Source organism: Notolabrus celidotus, chromosome 9, assembly GCF_009762535.1.
Source record: "Notolabrus celidotus isolate fNotCel1 chromosome 9, fNotCel1.pri, whole genome shotgun sequence".
Lineage (NCBI taxonomy): Eukaryota > Metazoa > Chordata > Actinopteri > Labriformes > Labridae > Notolabrus > Notolabrus celidotus.
In genome coordinates, this window is record NC_048280.1 from 10,426,043 (window position 1) to 10,439,812 (window position 13,770).

A 13,770-nucleotide genomic window follows, 5' to 3' on the forward strand; every position below is an offset into this window, starting at 1 on the left:
TATATCATGTGGTCTCATATTACACTCAGCTATCAGGGGGTAGTTTTAAGTTTAAAGCATGTTTTGATGTTAATCAGCTGTTAAAGGTGTTGTGCACAGTGAAGACGCTCAGCTGGCGGCTGCGGCTGAATGACAGGTCTCCGCTTTTTAAAGGGGATCAATACGCAACTGCTGCCAACAACGACACGAAGGTTGACAACTTTAAACAGGATATTTCCCTACCTTTAACAAGTCCAACAGACTGGTGTGAATTGCTAGTACGCTATGTCTGCAGACCAGCAACATCAGAGCCGTCTGGGCTTTTCTGCCGCTGGACTTATCACCCGGTTGCGCTCCCTGCTGACTCCTGACCGTATACACGTTTATTGTTCTCAATAAGAACGAGTAGGCAGAAAACTGGACACTGTGAGTCTGAAGACGATTCTGTCAGTATTTAGAGCCTTCACATTATAAGACTGTGTCCGCGGAGAATATTTTTACCAGCCTTTGATAATCAGTGTTAAACATGCACACATATTCAATACCGTCAGGTATATACATGTGTTTACTGTAGAAAATATAATTTTGATGGAGAAAACTTATTTGGCATTGTTTTTCACATAAGAATAATATTTATTTTTTGTATTGATTAATTGATAATTGATCGTTAACATTTCCAAAAATCGATCACGGAAAATACTTAAAATGTACATCCCTAGTGTGTAATTAACGTATTCCTTTTTTATAATCTCATATTTTTTTTGTCCCATATGACTATGATCTTTGCTCTAACCAGGTAACATGGGCGCTGAAATGAAACGAAAGAAGTTCAGGGGCACACATGTTGTTCAGGTGTGTACTGTCAATAAATCAATCCACACATGACCCGACGAAAAGTATGTCCTTGCATCTTTTATTCATAAGCCTTCGAATTTAGAGTTTATGTTTGCTCGCAAAGAAGATGAATCTGTAAATGAGCTAAGAAAAATACTTGGGAGACATGGTTCTGATCTGCACACTAAATTTGCAGTCTATCTTGAGCACAACAAGTGTCTAATTTTAGTATCTACACGGTTTTTAAGAAGCACATGTTCTGTAGTAATGATCATTACTGTCAACTGTAGTTTTTTCAGTCCTGTATTCGCATTAAGATACTAATTGTGCTGGTATTTTTATTCATAGTACGTTTATCTTGATAAGAGAGTCATTGTTTACTCATGACCTGAGAAAAGATTATGTCTGTGCACCCTTCATTTAAATACTCCACCTGTTAAAGGCTTTCAACTTTCATATCCTCAATAATGGTCTTGTCAAAAAGAAGAATAAGCTATATCATTCTCTACTTTTGTTCTGCACTGCAGCGTCTGTGTGAAAGCTTCGTCTTCAGCTGTTACCTGTCTAAAGCTCTTCTCCCTTCATACTTTTGCCTCCACTGAATAGATGATCTGTGCACTCTGTCCCCAGCCAGCTTGTGCTTATGCAACCAGCTGTTTGCCTGCTCTGCTCATCCTGTCCAGAGGAAGCAACTGTCTAAACAGAACCTGTATCATTGGATCATAGAGGCTGTTATCAGAGCCTGGAAATACAAAGAAGGTGAGAAGCCCAAATAGATTTGATTGATTCCACCAGAGGGAGGGCTGCTACTACTACTTGTGCAGTTTAAGTTTGATAAAAGGAAACATCTCTGCAGTATCCTGCTACATGTCTGATCTTACTGTCTGGATAGAGGAACACTGGACAGCACAGGCACAGTCTTGAAGGCTCATGATCATTTTGTTTTACAGCCTGGAATAAACAAATACTATTCAAGATTTTTCAGTAACTATGTGAGACTGGGGAAGTTGCAGTGCTGCAAGTTTTAAACACAAGTAGGATCTGATTGTATCCATAGACAAATTTTTCAATGGTCACATGCATCAAACTTTAATCTTTCATATCTTAAAATCATCAAAATTACTCAATTCTTCTTACACCTGATGAAGCTGGTTAACAACTTCATCAGGTGGGAGGAAGTCATATTTCTTTCCACGCAGTAGATACGAAAATAAATTGGTAACTAACAAATAAAAGTCCAATATTATTGCATAATTTCAGCTCTGTTTTGGTCTACACCAACCATGAAAAAAAGACATCCATTTATCCGCAGAATCCTTGGTATCCACAAGCTAGTTGTTAACTGTATCTGGTGTTGTTTTTTGTATGACAAACTAGAGTATACTTAACAGTTAGCTGCTGCTGCTGGAAAGATGCTAATGCTAACATGCATTGAAATCTAAATACCTGGCTTCTGATAACAGCCTATAACAGGTGAATGTGATGTCCAAAGCCTGGCTTATGAAAGACTTTTCAAATCTTAACAGATGTTGAAAATGTGACAGACCCCACACGTGACGTCAAATATTTCAAGGTGTAACAATTTTGTTTTTGTAGTATGTTGAGTGCAACAATATGGCCAACAAAGCACACTATGAACTCACAAATCTTGCAAAACCTTTCACAACCAAGAGTGACTTTAAAGTAAACAAACACAGCGGACGACGGGATGGTTGTCAAGCTACATTTTTCGAGTCGCTAAATTACCGGGTACACAGCAATTTGTGTTCAACTCTTCTGCTCGTCAGTTTGATTGTGTTCTGTTGTTGCCACAAATCAACAAGGTGGTCTTACATTTCTGACTCCATCTAACTTAACGCTTTGTGTTTACTTCTGTCGCAACAGCTGCATTGAGTGTGCCCCTTCAGTCAGCCTGCTTGCCGATTGGCTATCGTTTTGTTCCACATGACAATCATTGTGTGTGCTTGGCTGTCCTCAGCAGTCCTGAATATGTTTCATATTTATGATTTCAAATCGGTGAAGGCACTATCCTTTTCTGAGCGATCGGGGGGAAGTAAAATCACTCTTGAAAAAGGAAAATCTGCCAAGATAATTTCGAGAACTATCAAATTTGGGACCCTGCTCTTTTTTTATTTTGGAAACAGGAAGCAGGCCCATTAACAGCATGATTGTCTTGTACTGTGTACCCTGCTTAAGGACAGCAGTACCAGTACCTCCCTTCATTATACACAGGCCTCATGTCTCACGCCGAGATAAAGATTGATGTGAGAAGGTGCATCTTTAATGCATTCAGATTATTTAAAGCCACAAAGATATGTCGTATTTTCTTGCTTAGCTAAGTTCCTCATTTCCATTTTACAAACATTCTATTAAAAACTAACATACAAGCTCGGTCCAAGTCTACATTTATATTTGTAGTCCACTTTTTTAAGCTCAGGGAAATTACAGGTAATCATTCTCAAACAGCAGCCTCAAATAAAGAACAGTGAGGCTCAGACTTTTCAGTGGTCCACTCGCCCACACACCTCCATGTCCCTTTCCTCAGCCTAAATGCCACACAATTATGAGTGACTCCAGGTCTGTCAGGCCAAGATGGCTGGAGGTTGTTGAGGAGCGAGATTGCATGCGTGAGTGCATAAAGCATGTGTGTGTTTGTGCATGTGTACATTGTGTGAACAGAGAAGTCATCTTATTTACCCACCTTGGTGTTAGGGGTGGCCATCGCCCGCCCAGCTAAATGCCATGCAAATGCTGCCGCTGCCGTCAAGCTGCCAATCATGCTGGTGTTGGCATTCACGGCATGCCGCCGGAGCATTTACAGCGTCTGTGATCTTTACTAAATGAGAAATAACCCTAGCCTGTCCAAGCCGGCCGCAACGTTTAAACAACGCTATCCCCAAATTCCCATTGGAGAAATGCTGTGAAGTGAAGACATCGCATTGTGTCAGAGGAATGATAAAGAAAACAAAGGGGGTGGAGGGGAGGTGGGTGGATGTGTGGGTGGTAAGGGAGGTGTTTTACTCCCACAGTACAGCCTCATTATGATGATGTGATTTGCTGGAATGGCAGCAGTGGCTCTCGTCACTAATACCAGCTCCCCTGAGCCACGAAACAGCGCTTTATTAAACTTTATGAAAGGCTTAGCTGTCCAATTTATGAGCCTGCCTGCTGAGGACATCAGCGTGCAGAGACAGGGGAAACACTGCAGCACTACATCAGATGAGATTACACAGAACAAAAAGTTTTACCCCTGACAGCACTTTTTCTCTCCAATAATTCAGGAACGCAAACACCAGACATTGTGTTAAATTGTTCCGACAAGAAGTGAGGGGATGGGATCGGGTCTTGAACAAAAGGGCGTTGCAATCATCAAGCGTTCATTAAATCACTCCATATTAAAGCCTTTAGGGTACAATATAAAATTATTCTGCGTTCAAATGTCCATAAATTACAAGATCTGTATTAAATTATCCTAATTCTTTCAGTCGTGTATTCCATAGGATGCCAAGGTGAAAATTTGTTTCATGTGGTCACCTGTCTTCAAGGATAAACAGATGATAAAACCAAGAGATGGGAAGGCTACTGACCAGCTGATTTCTGCCTTAAACAGATTCTCTCAACCTTCTGTCATCAGTATAACATTTGAAAGAAACTAAATAATAGATACAATGTTTAAAATGTACACATGCAACATATTTTACATGTTAAAGCTAAGGCGTTTCTTTCTTTGGTGGCTGTGGCTCAGTGGTAGAGTCGGTTGTCTCTAATTGGACATGCCAACAACATGGTCAACATGCCAAAGTGTCCTTGGGCAAGACACTGAACTTCAAATTACTCCTGGTGGTAGAGCCAGCAGTATGTGAATGTATGTGATTAGTTAAAGCTGATGGGCACTCTACATAGCAGCCTCTGCTATCAGTGTATGGATGTGGCGTGAATGGGTAAATGTGACATGGAGAGTAAAAGCACTTTGAGTGGTCAGAGGACTACAGAAAGCACTGAATGAGTAGAGTCCATTAGCATTTGCATTTATAAAATGGCAATCCATGGCCTTAAAGAATAAAGACTGAAATTAACTGAAACGACTCAACTCTGTTGCAAGTAGCAGAGTCTGTGATGGCAGGTAAACTTAAAGAGATTGCAAAGAGCCCTGGCTCTTTGGAGTCGGTGTTGAAAAGGAACTCATTCTGAGGTTCAGGGATGTCAGGGTTAACGCATCAAGTGCAATGAAAAATGGATGCACATATTTTTTAGATCATACGCTTTTTTGTCTCATATTGGATACTTGATGGCAATGATTGCTTTATCTTGATGCAAATAGACTGACAAGGTTTTGTCCTTGCTCTGATAATGCAAATGTCTATGGGGCGCCATTGGCCTAGTGGTTTAAACCGAGCGGCAACCTCTGGTCATTAAATATAAGTCCAATGTGGAAGTGCTAAAATCTGCAGTTCATCGAGGATCCGCCGGAGGCTGGCTCCGGAAGTACCGGAAACCACATACACACCAATTCAGAAAAGACAATCTTTACAGCAGAAATAAACATGTTTACAGCCTGGTACAAGAAACGAGTGTAGTCTGGATAGCTCATTTCTCAATCGGCTCGCACTGTGAGGGGATTGAATTTTTTTCTAACGCAGCAATTTCGAAGATATTTAGTTTACAAGTCTTCCAATGAGAGGCACAGCTGACTTGATTGACAGGCGGGAACACTGTAGCTGTTGGCTTGGAGGCTCAAAGCCCGCCTCTTTACGTCACAATCGCTCAAAAGCAGCTATATGGCTGCCCCCGACGATTTGCCTCAAAACAGCGCTTCAGAAACAGATGGGTGACGTCACGGATCATATGTCCATATTTTATACAGTCTATGGTTTAAATATGTGCCCCATAAACAGAGGCTATTGTCCTCATTGCAGCAGTCGCTGGTTCGAATTCTGGCCTTGAACATTTGCTGCATGTCTTCCCTCACTCTCTACTCCCCACATTTCCTGTCTCTCTCCAGATTTCCCATGCAAAAAAGGCAAAAATGCTCATAATATACATTTTTTTTAAATTATAATAACATATCTAGGACTGAAAATTAAAATACCAACGTTATGTGTGACAAATGTGAAGTAACTAACTTCAAACAAAGCTAGATTTGTATTAAAATGCTAGGGACAAACTGGGGGACTAGCTCTGGATGTGTGTCCTGAGCAATTGAACTGCACATTATCATCTGCAAATTATCTGATTCATACAATACATTAAATCCAAAATAAATACAGCATAAACAAAATTAACTCAGGATATATTCAAACTGCACTCCGACACAGTCAAAAACTAGTTCAAATTATCATGCCTGATTGTAATCACCTGGAGCTGGGTTCAGGCACACCTTAAACTGAGGTTCCATCCTCTGTTTCATGTCAGAATTACATGCATAAACATTAAACTCTGTGTTACTGTGTGTAAATAATGCAAAGCTGGAATATAAACAAATAAAAAACCTTTTGGCTCCAACAAAGTGGATTGTTTATACACTGTAATGATGAGGTATTTGACTTGCTGCTCTGATACTTTACATCAGGCCTGCCCGGATTACTCATGACAGTCATTAAACACAGACCTAATGTCCATAGAACTGTGTGCACCTTGCTCATCCACTCCTGGTGGAAAAAAAACAGCCTCATTAACTCCTGTGTCTTTGCTGACATTCTGTTATCACACACTGACAGACACACTCAGATAAACTCCTGCATAAAATATTCACTAAAGTGTTTGTTTTGGCAAAAAGACAGCAGAACAAACACACACGTGTGCACGGTCATGTGCACACACACTCACATGCGAACATGGATCCCCAGGAAGCAATTAGTCCTGCCCCATGAGAGTTCCCTCCCTCATCCCACTTAGCTGTAGGTGCAAATTAAATTTGTCTTACTGCACTGGCAGTGGTCTCTCATCATCATCGACATGTCAGGATGGCACAGAGGCAAAGACAGGTGCGCTCACACACAACAGGACTTTTTATTTCTTGCTGTGAAAGGTAGATATAAAGAAAAGAGCTGCAGAGTTGGAGCTTGGTGTTTTAAGTCTGTTAGGAGCAGATAAACATTGTCAGATTAACCACAAGGTGCTTTCTTTCAAGAAGAACTTAAAGTGGTTAAATGGATGTAGTGCAATAATTTGCAATAACTATTTGAATGGCTGTAGAAAACATTGCTATTCACTAGCTTGCATTATAATGGGGTAGAAGTTATGCCTTCCTATGGTATGATGTAACAATGTCTGAGGGCAACGTTAGCGACAAATAGGTTTAATGTTGTTGTTAGCTGTTGACTAATGGTAGGAAGGATATCACACAGTTGTTTTATTTACGCTATATAATATAGTGTGTGATGTAAGAGGGAAATAGCTGTCATGTGAGTTTAGTAAATACACTTCCTCTTTGTTTTTTTTCTTTGATTACCCTCTATACAATTTACTTTCAAGCCTTCAGGTATGTTTTAAGGTGTTCCTGAACATTTGGTAAACAATGAGTGAGTCAACCATTCAGTTTTTTACAGGGACAATGTCTCTCAGCCCCTGTTGTTATGAAAGGTTAATTCCATTTCATCAACTAATTTATTCTTCTTAGTTCAGAAACAAAGTCTCACTGTTTGCATGCAGTTTAAAGGTAATGTTCCCAGGACAAAATATGAGCAATTTAGTAAAGTTCAACCTCTAAATGATGAGATAGAATAAGCTATGATTGCTTCAATTGAAGAAAAAAAAAAGAGGAAATGAAATATAATTATACATTGTTTACTATTTTTTACTACTTGTTGTATTATATTGTTCTTACAAAGCTTAAAGCTAGCTACAAAGCAGTGTTCTCTGCAATCACCTGCAGGTTTATTCATAGTGTTTCTGTCACAGTGCATAAAAGTGATCCCAAATAAATCTTAACAGTTAAACAGAACACTGGGTAATTTTTCTATGCATCTGTAACTTTTTAATAATATATCATACTGTTTTTGCATAGTTTGTTCAAATGACTATTTTGTTTGTTCAAATGAAATTTCATCTATTATAATTATCAAAATTCAACTCCATATAAAGTGAAGCTGTATTTGTGTAAGAGAGCAATATTTTGCTAATGCAACTGCAAGATGGCCAATCATAAACTGTCATTACTGTATTACCCCTAAATCATTGTCAGGTTATTATATTACAGGACTGGGAGGAAGCATATCTGTAAATATTTTGAAGATCATGTTGAAAACACAAGTAAAACACGTAAAACACTGTATTGAAAAGGGCAAATTATTATCCTTAAAATCTAAATACAAAAGTTATCTGACTGTTTGTTCCCTTTTGAGTAAAACAAACTAAAGTGTTTTAAGATAGCAGGCTGCTTTCCTTCAATGCATAATATGCTAAATGATTGCAGCCATGGGGGTTCTGGAGAGATTATACAGGTGCACAACGCATGCGCAATTAAGCTTTCACATTAAGAATAAATTACTTGAATGCACATAAAAACTTTCATCAACTAAAAACAAACAAAATAATATTCCTGCCATCACAAAAGAGCAGCTATGGGCTTACAACATACTTCAACTGTGATATTATAGACTGGATTAATATCCACACACAGTCTATGGCTGTGTCCAAATCCGACAGTAGAACCGTCACGATTACGCACGGCATCTTTCATTCTTTGGGAAACAGCTGAGCTCCTGCTGGCTCGGAGCCGACACGACTTCACCAAAATAGAATACTTTCAGCACTCAAAGCTTACTTACAGAATAAATGCAGGTTTGTCAAATCATCCCCTTCCTCGACGTCCTCTTCACCGTGACTCTTCTCCATTTTTGGCTACAGAAAGTCCTCATTAGCTGTAACACAAGCACGTGGACTAATTGTAGATGCCTGAATCAAATCAAGGTTTGAATTACTTTTTTAAAAGTTCCAATACATGTAAGTTATTTAGCAGTTCGTGGTTAAAAACAGACCTAGCACTCAATTACAAGGACGGCAAAGGTGAAGGGTCATATAAAGTCACGTGACTAGAAAGTCACGTGACTTACGTTTCATGATAAAAAAAAAAGTTTCATTTGATGAGTTACTTTTTTTTATCATTACTTTATATCGAAAGAATATTAGAAACATGTATGAGTACACATACTTTAGGTTTGTGTAAGTATGAATAGGGGCTGGGTGAAGTTTAGCCATTAGTATTTGTACTAAATTAAATCTGAAATAAAATCATGCAGCAAGCATGGGGATAGGTTTTCCTTGATTGTAATTGTAGTCTTTTCTTACTTATGTGAAGTATAGATAAAAACAGAAGCTGTGTAATGACTTTTTGGAGATTAAACCAGTTTTGACCCCAATTTGTCTAACCCATTTTATTTAGAGGAGTTACAGGATTAAGAAAATGCCGGTAACCTCAAGTGAATACCTGTATGGGCCAGGACTAGTGATGTGTCATGATCAAAAGCTGCGGCTCTGAGAGTCGATGCTTTATAGTGAATCAGAAGAGCCGGCTCGCATCAAGAGAGAGCCGGCTCCCAGTTTTTTCCTTTCCCTGCTTAGCTCTCACAGTGCTCAGCCCCAGCTCTGCTCACAGCAGAACTTTGTTTTGATTGGTCAGCATGGCGGCCATGCGGCCAATCACATGTGAGGATATAGGATACAGGTGATGGAGGGGAGGCTGTGTATCGTGGCTTCATCTGTTCCTTCTGAGAGGGTTACGGTTCTTCTCAAAGACCGGGCAAATACCTCGAGAGGAGAAACCGGATCAGCCCATCCAAGCTGAGGACATAAATAATGTTTGCTCCAGTTTGGTTCTGGTTCTGTTTGAATGAGTTTGGTTCTGGTTCTGGTTCTGTTTGCTTGAGTTTGGATATGGTTTGGTTCTGGTTTGGTTCTGGTTCTGTTTGAATGAGTTTGGTTCTTGCTCTGGTTCTGTTTGCTTGAGTTTGGATCTGGTTTGGTTCTGGTTTGGTTCTGGTTCGGTTTGGTTCTGGTTCGGTTCTGGTTCGGTTCTGGTTCTGTTTGCTTGAGTTTGGTTCTGGTTTGGTTCTGGTTCTGTTTGCTCGAGTTTGGTTCTGGTTCGGTTCTGGTTCCGCTTTGGTTCGGTTCTGCTTCGGTTCTGGTTCGGGTTTGTTCGGTTCTGGTTCAGTTCTGGCTCGGTTCTGGTTCGGTTCTGGTTCAGTTCTGGTTCGGTTCTGGTTCTGGTTCGGTTCTGCTTCGGTTCTGGTTCGGGTTTGTTCGGTTCTGGTTCAGTTCTGGTCCGGTTCTGGTTCGGTTCTGGTTCAGTTCTGGTTCGGTTCTGGTTCTGGTTCGGTTCTAGTTCCGTTTTGGTTCGGTTCTGGTTCAGTTCTGGTTCGGTTCTGGTTCCGTTTTGGTTCGGTTCTGGTTCTGTTTGCTTGAGTTTGGCTCTGGTTCGGTTCTGGTTCGGTTTGGTTCTGGTTCGGCTCTGGTTCTGTTTGCTTGAGTTTGGTTCTGGTTCTGTTTGTTTGAGTTTGGTTCTGGTTTAGGTCTGGTTCTGTTTGCTTGAGTTTGGTTCTGGTTCGGTTCTGGTTCGGTTTTGGTTCCATTTTGGTTCTATTCTGGTTCGGGTTCGGTTCCGTTCTGGTTCTGGTTCAGTTCTGGTTCTGTTTGCTTGAGTTTGGTTCTGGTTCTGTTTGCTTGAATTTGGTTCTGGTTCTGTTTGCTCGAGTTTGGTTCTGGTTCTAATCCTAACCCTAACCCTAACCCTAACCCTAACCCTAATCCTGATCCTGATCCTAACCCCAACCCTAATCCTAACCCTAACCCTAACCCTAATCCCAACCCTTATCCTAACCCTAATCCTAACCCTAACCCTAATCCTAACCCTAATCCCAACCCTAACCCTAACCCTAACCCTAACCCCAACCCCAACCCTAATCCCAACCCTAAACCCAACCCTAATCCTAACCCTAACCCTAATCCTAACCCTAACCCTAATCCTAACCCTAACCCTAACCCTAATCCTAACCCTAACCCTAATCCTAACCCTAACCCTAACCCCAACCCTAATCCTAACCCTAACCCTAACCCTAACCCTAATCCTAACCCTAACCCTAACCCTAATCCTAACCCTAACCCTAACCCTAATCCTAACCCTAACCCTAATCCTAACCCTAATCCCAACCCTAACCCTAACCCCAACCCTAACCCTAATCCTAATCCTAACCCTAACCCTAACCCCAACCCCAACCCTAATCCAAACCCTAACCCTAACCCTAATCCCAACCCTAACCCTAATCCTAACCCTAATCCTAATCCTAACCCTAACCCTAATCCTAATCCTAACCCTAACCCTAACCCTAATCCTAACCCTAACCCTAATCCTAACCCTAACCCTAACCCTAACCCCAACCCTAATCCTAACCCTAACCCTAACCCTAATCCTAACCCTAACCCTAACCCTAATCCCAACTCTAACCCTAATCCTAACCCTAACCCTAATCCTAACCCTAACCCTAATCCTAACCCTAACCCCAACCCTAACCTTAATGCTAACCCTAACCCTAATCCTAACCCTAACCCCAACCCTAACCCTAACCCTAATCCTAACCCTAACCCTAACCCTAATCCTAACCCAACCCTAACCTTAATGCTAACCCTAACCCTAATCCTAACCCTAACCTTAATCCTAACCCTAATCCTAACCCTAACCCTAACCTTAATCCTAACCCTAACACTGACCCTAACCCTAACCCTTATCCTAACCCTAACCCTAACCCCAACCCTAACCCTAACCCTAACCCTAACACTAACCCTAACCCCAACCCTAACCCTAACACTAACCCTAACCCTAACCCTAATCCTAATCCTAACCCTAACCCTAACCCCAACCCTAACCCTAACCCTAACCCCAACCCTAAACCTAATCCTAACCCTAACCCTAATCCTAACCCTAACCCTAACCCAACCCTAACCCTAATCCTAACCCTAACCCTAACCCTAATCCTAACCCTAACCCTAACCCTAACCCCAACCCTAACCCTAATCCTAACCCTAGGGTTAGGGTTACTTACTAACCCTAGGGTCTAATCCTAACCCTAGGGTTAGGATTAGAATGGTTTTGTAACAGAATTGGTCAGTTATAAGTCTTTTCATAAAAACACTGTTAAAGGGTTTTCAACACAAACCATTATTTTTTGCAAACACACTCTGCCTGGTTGAGTTCCGCATTACCAATATGGCTGCTGCCGTCGATTTGCTTCAAAACAGCTCTCAGGAACAGATGGGTGACGTCACGGATACTACGTCCATATTTTATACAGTCTATGGGTAAAATATACGGCTACAAAAGATCCTAAATTAAGAGCCGTTCAAGAGTCGAAAGAGCCGGCTCTTCTTTGGGAGCCGAGTTAAAAGAGCCGGCTCTCTGAAAAGAGCCGAACTTCCCATCACTAGCCAGGACCAGTCTTTGTCAGCTTATTGGACAGGTGCAAGCGGCAACCTCTTGTCTAAAAATATTAGTCCAATGTGGAAGTGTTAAAAACTGCAGTTCATTGAGGATCCAATTGAGGCTGGCTCCAGAGGTACTGGAAAACACGTACACACCAATTTAAAAAGCCAATCTTTACAGCAGAAATAAACATGTTTACAGCCTGGTACAAAAGACGAGTGTCATCTGGATAACTCATTTCTCAATCGGCTCACACTGTATGGGGGTTGAATTTTTTTCTAACACAGCAATTTTGAAGATATTGAGATTACGTGTCTTCATCATAATCGCTCAACTAGAAAGCTGTGATGTACTGCGTTATTTACTTCTTGTGGAAAATAGTTCCTTCTTGATCCAAACTGCATAGTTCAAGAACAGGAGATAAACACTCTCCCTTTAATTATTCTACCAATGTATTATCAAAAGGTTTTTGAAGCTTTTATTTTAAATGTAAAAAAGTGTTGAATAATGTGGCTCAAACCAGGTGTGCATTTGCATGACAAAGCTAAAGGAGAAGAAGTGTTTGTGTAGTGGGGAAAAAGTGGGGCCTCAGAAATCTGTATAGCAGTTTAGTTGGAATTTGTATTAAAATAAAAGCAAAACATTGCATGATTTCTTGGATCTCTGCAGCTGGATTCATTCGAGAACGCTTGAAAATGTAGCCACTGACTCAGCAAAACAATGAAAAAGCAGATGTGCAGTGATTCCACGCATGACTTTGCCACATGAATAAGTTAAGCCCACTTGTACCACAGTGGTGCTGAATGAATGAGTGTTAGTGTTGGCAAAACTTAACACTCAATTCAATGGCACTCTGCTGCTAATGAATGACAAGGCTAATTGCGGGAACGGCTTGTTGCTCTCTGGTTTAGATAAATACTCCGACAAGTGAAGTGCTTTAATTATCCCCCCTGTGTTTGTGCCTGAGCGCTGTCGCCACCACTGCACTCGAGAAGCCTGCCGAATGAGACAAGCTAATTAAGAGTGATTTCCCCGCTCCCCACTCATTAATAACACAACAGCAATTAAGAAGAGCTAGCGGAACATGGTGCATTTGGTGCTAACAAGATTAGCCTCATGGAGCAATGAGTTTACGAGAGACAGAGACACACACAGATACGGAAAGCTGGGAAGATTCAATTAAGGGAGGAAGATATTAGAAGGTGTTGGCAGGAAGGAGAAAGTAAGTGTGGATATCAAGAAAAAGGGGAAGAAGAGTTAGACTCAGAAAGGAGGGAAAGAAACCAAATAAAGGTTTGTTAGCAGGGTAAAAGGAGTGAAAGGTAGTACAGAAAAGACAGAGACATGCAGTCTTTGGATTAAAACGGAACCTTCATTATCCTGCATGAGTCACTTGAGTGGCCTTTAAAATAGCTGTTGTTTAATTTAAAGGACTCTCAGTATTATGAGCCACTTGAATAATAACAGATGTAAGGAAGAGGCTGCACCTGAGCAAGAAAGCATTTAATCACCAAATATTCATGAGCTTGTGTGTGAGAGGATAT

General features: G+C 40.9%; 1 protein-coding gene across 3 annotated transcripts in view; it reads right to left on the minus strand.

Annotated features, from left to right (window-relative positions):
• The window catches only part of LOC117819451 (transducin-like enhancer protein 4), a 63,609-nt gene extending 54,745 nt beyond the window's left edge, over positions 1–8,864 (minus strand). For 2 of the 3 annotated variants that reach the window (XM_034692827.1, XM_034692828.1), the window contains exon 1: positions 8,583–8,825. The gene's annotated coding sequence lies outside the window, so the exon portion shown is untranslated. Of the gene's footprint in view, positions 1–8,582 lie in introns of all 3 variants that reach the window. The other variant, XM_034692829.1, reaches the window with a different exon arrangement.
• Between the last annotated feature and the right edge of the window lie 4,906 nt (positions 8,865–13,770).